At 45.2% G+C, this 7,428-nt stretch overlaps 1 protein-coding gene across 3 annotated transcripts in view; it reads left to right on the forward strand.

The window, feature by feature from the left end:
* Window positions 1-233: 233 nt before the first annotated feature.
* Window positions 234-7,428, forward strand: part of Dedd (death effector domain containing) — a 12,195-nt gene continuing 5,000 nt past the window's right edge. Inside the window, exons 1-2 of one of the 3 annotated variants that reach the window (XM_004639912.2) lie at window positions 234-582; window positions 2,315-2,347. The gene's annotated coding sequence lies outside the window, so the exon portion shown is untranslated. Of the gene's footprint in view, window positions 583-636; window positions 764-2,314; window positions 2,348-7,428 lie in introns of those variants that run through there. The other 2 variants (XM_004639914.2, XM_004639913.2) reach the window with 2 other exon arrangements.

Genomic DNA, 7,428 nt, shown 5'->3' on the forward strand with positions numbered 1-7,428 from the left:
CGAACGTCCGGGTGACCAGGAAGCCCAGAGCAAAGGTCAAATCTAGATCTTGAACCTTCACCCACGTTCCTGCGACAGTCCAACCCCAGTGCTATTCCGCCCTTATGCGTCATGGCTACCAATCCCAGTGTTTCAGTGGGTCGCGAAGTCGAAACCAGACAACTCGAGCGCCACCTATATTTATACACTGAAGAACGTTACACTCGTCTATTCCTCCCTACCGCCCAAAACTTGTCCGGGCAAACCTGAGCTGCCAGCTTGCCCCTAAGCAAGATGGCCGCCAATCTCCATTCTCTCCTACGAGCGTGAAGCCATTCACTCCCCGCTTAATGCCGCTGCCAGGCTGCCCTCACTTAATATGGCTACTCTCCTCATGCCTTGCTATGGTCTCGAAGCCGCCGCTAACCGGCCAGGTTCCGGGAGGCGCTGTGCAGGATGCAACCACCCCCGCCCGCCTCTCCCCTCCCCCACGCCCGCGGCGGCGGCGGCGGCGGCGGCCGGAGCCCGGATGCGGCTCCGTGAGACGGCTCGGGAAAGCGGCGCGGATGGATTCAACATGGCGGCGCCGAGCCTAAGCCAAGAGTGAGGCGGCGGGGCGGTGGGGCGGTGGGGCGGCTGGGGTGGGGAGGGGGAGTCGAGCGGGACGGGGCGGGGCGCGGCCGGGCGGGGCCGCAAAGGGCTCGGGGAAGGAAAGTGGAGGGGGAGGCGGTGGCGACTTCCAGCCTGAGAACCTCCGGAGAGGGAGGTGACGGGACGCTGCGAGGTGGGGGAGGGGCACGGCCGAGGGGGCGTGCAGGGGAGGTGGCAACTGTAGCGGAGGGCAGGGGTCGCGGCGCTGGGTAGGGGTATGGGGAGGGGCGTCAACAAGGGCCGGGCCGGCGCAGGCCCGGGGTATTAGAGAGGCCGAGGTGGGGGAGTGGGGCTGGAGACAGCCGGATGGGAAGGGGGTGGGAGCCGGAGGGAGAGACCGAGGCTTCCCCGGGAAGGGGCTTGTGGCATGTGGTCGGAGGAAGGGCTGGACTCAGAGCTGCTGCGAGGAGGTGGGAGAAGGTGAGGACTGGATTTGAGACGTTTCGGGGAAGGAGGTTTTGAAAGTGTTAAATTGCAAGTGGGAGGGGGAAGGGCCTGGGCGAGAATTTGGGTGGAAAAGGAGAGAACGAAGATTTAGGGACTGGAGAGAGTGTCGGTGTGACGAGGCAATGGAGAAAGTGAGAGACGGGGAGGAAAGTTTGGGAGGAAGGGGAATGGGATGGGAGATGGGACGAGGAGCTGCACGGGTGATAAGAGATTCGGGGGTTTCCCTTCCCCCTGTGGCCAAGAAGACAGCCGAGTTAAGCAGCATCACTTGCAGCCAATTCTAATTGCCAGGCCCTTAGTTTTTAATAGGGTGGGAAGGGCAGAAGGGAATGGTCATGTGGGTTTGGAGAAGTGGGGTTGAATGAGGGTTCAACTGGATTTGCTTCCCAAAAGGCTTTTTAGCTTACTGCTCTCTTATTTTTCCTGGTTACGAAAAGAAGGGAAAATGGGGAAGCTGGTGTGGAGTGTGGAGAAATTAAGGACTTTTCTAGTTTTTAGTAATTAGCAATACAAGACTGGAAACAGACGTGGCTATGTAGGACCCCTGTATGCTGAGAAGTCTGAGGAGAAAACAGAAAAGATAGGACTGGCATCTAGGCAGGCTCATTCAGTCCTTTAGCTCTCAGACCCTCCTTTTGCTCTTTAAGTGCTAGGAGAGAGTGGGTCAACATACATACATAGAAAACGTCCCCTGCTGAAATGTAGAAATGTGAGTGGATGCTGCCCCAGTGGGTATTTTGTTCTCATTGTGTGCTAGTTAGAGGAAAGGGCAAAGATAGGATGTGAAGGATAGTTCTAGTCTAGTAAGTGATGGGAAGAAAGTGCCTTAACTGTAACCCCTTTCCTCCCAGTTTTCTCTGAAGATGGAAGTTTAACAATAATATTGTAACAAATAGAATCAAAAGAATTGAGAAGGCAGGTGAGAAAGTTACAGGGGGTAATGGGCTTTCCTGGAAGCTGTCAAATTTGAGATCTTTCTTGCCATGAGACGTTGGGACTGGAAATTCTTAGAGCTGGTATTGTTTTGTCAATTGACCCACCTTGGAGTTAGGGAAGCTTCAAGATTTTGTTGTGAGTCAGTTCTTTATCTCTGAGTGGATCAGTTTGATTGAAATAGCTTTAGGCTTCTTTGAATTTTTGTGACTGAAATTGACTAACACTGTCAAAATAAAGCTCCAAGTTTGACTACCTCCCCCATTTGTTTTTGTTTTTCTGCTGGCTTTGAAACTTGTGCTAGGAAGAGACCGGGGAAATTAAGTTTCTTCCAGAGGTAAGTCTAGAACTTTTTCTTGTTTTTATAGCAATGGAACAGAATGAAAATGGCATGAGCAGTGTATTGGGGTAGATGCCAAGGAAAAGAATTTTCACTCACCTGAGTGCATCAAGATCTGTTGCACTCCCAGTCTCTTCAGGTACCTGGAGATAGGTGGGAAGAGAGGGAAAGTTCATGTGGCTTGGGCCAAACCCCCAGCTTTGGTTCTTGTCTTTTTGGTCTGCACTACCAGAAACACTTTTACATATGGAAAACTGCATTAGTACACTGTCTACTATATCTTCCTCTTAGAGGGTTGCTGAGGTAATTTCAAGGCTTGGAAAAGCTTGCCTCTGACTTCTCTTCAGAGTTCCTAGACTCTTCTTTTGAAAACATACTTTGTAAACTCTGAGTTCCAGGTACTTGGTTATATTTTCCTACTTCTATATGCAAGAAAACTGTACTTTTATTTATTTTTTTTGGCGGAACCAGGGATTGAACTCAGGCCTTTGCGCTTGCTAGGGAAGCGTTTATTCCACTGAGCCATCTCCCTGGCCCCAAACTGTGTACTTTTAACTGTGGATGAGATTTCTCTTATTTTTTTTCTCCTACGTAGTTTTAATTTGTTTCAAGAGATCACTCCTATTTCACTTCTTCCACAGGACTTTTCTGTAAATTTCTTTCTTTCTTTCTTTCTTTCTTTTCTTTTCTTTTCTTTTTTTTTTTTTTTTGTGGAACCGGGGATTGAACTCAAGCCCTTGCACTTGCCAGGGAAGCGTTTATTCCACTGAGCCATGTCCCCGGCCCCTGTAAATTTCTGAGAGAGTCAAGTATCTGTAATGCTTCTGAACCTAGGAGAAACTAGATTGTCATTTTCATATCAGAACATTACTTTTCTATTTCTTTCACATGTCTTTTCTTGGGGCTTTTAAGAAAGAGTGCTTTGGAAAGTACAGGTATCATCCCTGGATGGGCTGAAACTAGACATTGGCCATAGAAACTTAACAGAGATCAATCCATTAGGAGGAAGTCCAGTAGATACATGTAAACTGTCTATTGGCCTTAGGCTTTCTTGGCCCTTCCAAAAGAAAAACAAATACGCATGGTGGCACAGGCCTATACTTCTAACACTTAGAAGGCTGAAGCAGAAGGATCGAAAATTCCAGGCTAGTCTGGTTATATACTGCAGTCAGAGCCACCTTGGATTACATAGTGAGACAGAGTCTCACTAACAAACAATAGCAAATCTAAAACTTCAGGAAATATTCACATAATTAAAGTTATTCATTCTTGGGAAAGTCTTGGGGAGGGGGGTCATGTTAGTGTCTCAGATAAAGCCATAGAAGCCAGTAGTAGTAAGACTTTGTTTACTGGAGAGTTTGCCTCTTAGTCTCTAGTGTATTTGGAATGCCCAGATTGGAGTTCTTTGTAACCTTCCACTTGGAGAATATTCTCCTCCCCACTCTGACACCTTTCAACTAGAGTATCTATATTTTAGACTGAACTCCCTTGCTTCATTGCCACAGAAAGCTGAGTTTAAGTTATGAAGAGGTCGATCATGTTCTTTTACTCCTGAAGCTAGATTTCTAGAACCCCCATCTTTGTTGCTGAGTGAGTTAATTCACAATCCTAGATGATAATTAAGTAGGGGAGCTGCCTGTTAGCCTGTGTGTCAGTCTCCTGACATTTCTCCCAAGGACATGGCCTTGGGAGACTTACTTCTGCTATGTTTTGCCTCACTGACTTAAGTAGTGTAAGTCTGATCAGTGACCTAGCAAAGAAGGGTTTACTTCTGGCTAATTTCAATACTTTAAAAATGGCCCTGAAGTTAAGAGCAGAATCCTTTGTGTCTTGAAGAGGGTAGCATTTCTTTTATTGTCTCACAACTCCAGACTGAAGTAGGTCAAAGTAGACCTCCCAGGATAGGGCAGAGGGGAGTGTAGCCCTACCACCTGCTGTTCACCTGAGTGGCAACAGCAGGTGATAGAGGAGCCAAGGCTGAGGTGGGATGAAACTTCTTTGTGCTAGTTGGACTTGAGTTAAGTGATCTTATGTCTATTAGCCTTTCTTTTTTTGGTTATTTATTTATTTATTTTTAGGTACAAACTAGCCTTTCTTTTCCTCTGGAATATTGCTTGATGGATTTGGGTTGGGAGGGGAGCTGATATCTTCCTTCTCCAGATCTAGTGTGGAAAATATGTACATTCTTTTAGACATTCTCTTCACTCAGAATAGGGATTCTCATCTTCAGCATAGTTGACATTTTGAGCTAGACAGTTCTTTGTAATGGTGGACTCTCCTGTGCATTACAGGACCTTTAGCAGCAACCCTGGCCTCCTTACGTGATGGTAGCAACCCGTTTCCCCTAGGCGTGACAATCAAAAATTTCTCCAGACGTTATCAAATATCTCCTGGGGCACAAATTTGCTCTTGATTGAGAACCACTGATTTAGAAGCTCTAATAATTCTTAGTACTTTGGATAATTTGGTGTAGGATTTAAGACTTAAAGGTGGTTATTTTTCCCCTTCTCAAACATAGGGAGTTAACCTTCAGGAGACTGAGGCATATTGTAGAATTGCATTCATTGATGCATAATTGGGACTGTGTTTTTCCACATTTTTTCCACTTCATTTTCCCATGGCAAAGCATGGATGGACACTTCCTTCATTTCCTAGGATGTAAGAACACTTCAGTAGAGAACTGTAGGGCAGCTGGCTCTTCTGATTGGTTGAATGGGAAACCTGCCCATCTGCTTTCTTTGAGAACCTCCTAATCAACAGCTGACCAAAGGGAACAGGTGGGATAGGGAACATAGAGAAGTTGTAAGCGCTCTAAGGAGGCTCAGTTTTCTCCTGCTGCCTGCTATGAGCAAGATGTTATTTTCTTTCAGCATCGCCATTTATACCCAGTGACAGCAGCAGGTGAAATGAGAGAAGAGACAAGGAAAATCAGTCTAGTTGAATAGCTTTTTCTCGCACTTCAGGTAGGGGTACTTGGGCCCTAAACGATATGTGTATGTGGGTTATATTTCTTTCCCACATATCAGAACCCATGCTCTAGGGTTGCCACTTAAAGGGGATAAGTACCTCTGTGCTTTCATCTTTGGCTTACTTGCTCCTCACCTTTCTAAATCCTCATCAGTTTGGTTCTGCTGAAATGGCTTAGCATTTTATCCACCCCTCAGCTTGTTGCTGGGGATCTCATCCATGGCCTTGCACATCCTGAACATGCACACTGAACTACAATCTCCACCCCTTGTTTTATGACTGATCTCGTTGAGTGCTGTGGTGTAAGTAGTACTCTGATATAGAGGCAGCACTGGCCAGCCAGAAGATATGAATGTTAACTAGGAAAACTATGTCTGTTTTCAATGGAGTCCTTTCACTCTTGTACTTTTAAAATCACTCTTGCACTTCTTAATTGATACTGCTTGTGGTGATGTCTTGGAGATTAAATTCAGTTCAACAACAGATTGTTCTGCAAATGCCAGTCTCTGTCCACTAAGGATGAATTTAATTTATTTCCTCTCCATGAATTTTATGGTGTCTAAAGGGATAATAAATACACAAAATAATTTTAGTACATTGATATCAAGAAAATATGAACACTGTTCCATAAGAGGACTACTTAGCCCAGCCTGGGGGTGTAGAGAATGCATTTTGAAGATGGCATCTGAGCCAACTCTCACAGGATTGAGTAGGAGTTAGCCATCTGAAAAAGGGTGGTTGTGGGGGTGTGGAATAGGGAAGGGAGAGGGGTATTCAGATCAAAGCAATAGCCTGAAGAAAGGTAGCAAAGTAAATTGCTAAATTGGTAATGTTAGAGACTGAAACAGTTAAATATTGAATAACAAATGGGATGTGGTGGGACATGAGGTTAGATCTTGGAAGATCTGGTATGCTATATAAGGAATTTGGAGTGTTCCATGTAAGGAGGGGTACTGATTCTTTTTTTTCTTTTTAATATTTGATTTCCTGGGATGTATTTGTTCTTCAATTACAGAGTCACAAACATGATAACCTTTAATGGACACCTTTTTCTTTTTGAGAAGGGTTTCACTATGTAGTTCAAGCTGGCTTTGAACTCATATAGCCAAGGCTGACCTGGCCTCTTAACTCCAGGTAATCCTCTTGCCTCCTCCACCTTCGAGTGCTGGGTTTATAGGTATGTGCTATCACACCCAGTTTAGGGTAATGACTTTTTTTTTGTATTTTAGGACAGGATCTTACTGCATAGATCAAATTCATAGTGATCTTCCTATTTACAGCCTCCCAAGTGCTGGGATTACAGGCACGTGCCATGCACGCCCAGTTGTCTCAGTGCACCCCGGGGGTGGGGCTGGTGCTGGTACCAGTGTGAGAGACCTGGGGATCAAACTCTCAGCCCATGAGTCTGCCTAAGCAGGTGCTTTAATCTGCTGAGCTGTTTGACCAGCCCAGGGTAATGAGTCTTAAAGTGATACAGACTTTTGTGCATATTAGATAGCTAACTCAGCTAGATGTGGGGAATGGATTTAGATTGGTAGACTAAGATTGGTGGTAAGGAGAACTCTTTAAATAGGCAGTTGAGTAGTCCAGGTGAGAATATTGGCATCTAAAACATGGCAGTGGCAGTACAGTTGAAAAGGTGAGGGTAGATAAGAAGTAGAAGTAATATTAGCAGGAATTTAGCATCATGTTGGAGGTTGTGACTAGAGGATGGAATATGTACTGGTGATACTGGCAGGGCAGCAAGAATAAATGACTAGAGTGGGGGTGAAAGTTGTTAGACTTGTAGGCTGAAAATGGCATTACCCAGGATGATAAAGGAACTTTGTGAATCAAATGCCAAGTTATATAATGTATATGGAGTGTGAAGTTTTGGTGAATATCATTAACTTTCTGAGTAGTTACAATTTGGATTTGGTTGGATTTTAAGAAAAATGAAAAGGCTTGTATGCAGTGTATCTGAGATGCAGAGGGCAAGTATGCTTATATTTTTCTTTCTTTCTTTCTTTCTTTTTTTTTTTTTTTTTTTTTTTTTTTTTTTGTGGAACCGGGGATTGAACTCAAGCCCTTGCACTTGCCAGGGAAGCGTTTATTCCACTGAGCCATGTCCC

The sequence above is a fragment of the Octodon degus genome, unplaced genomic scaffold, assembly GCF_000260255.1.
Source record: "Octodon degus isolate 3935 unplaced genomic scaffold, OctDeg1.0 scaffold00116, whole genome shotgun sequence".
Lineage (NCBI taxonomy): Eukaryota > Metazoa > Chordata > Mammalia > Rodentia > Octodontidae > Octodon > Octodon degus.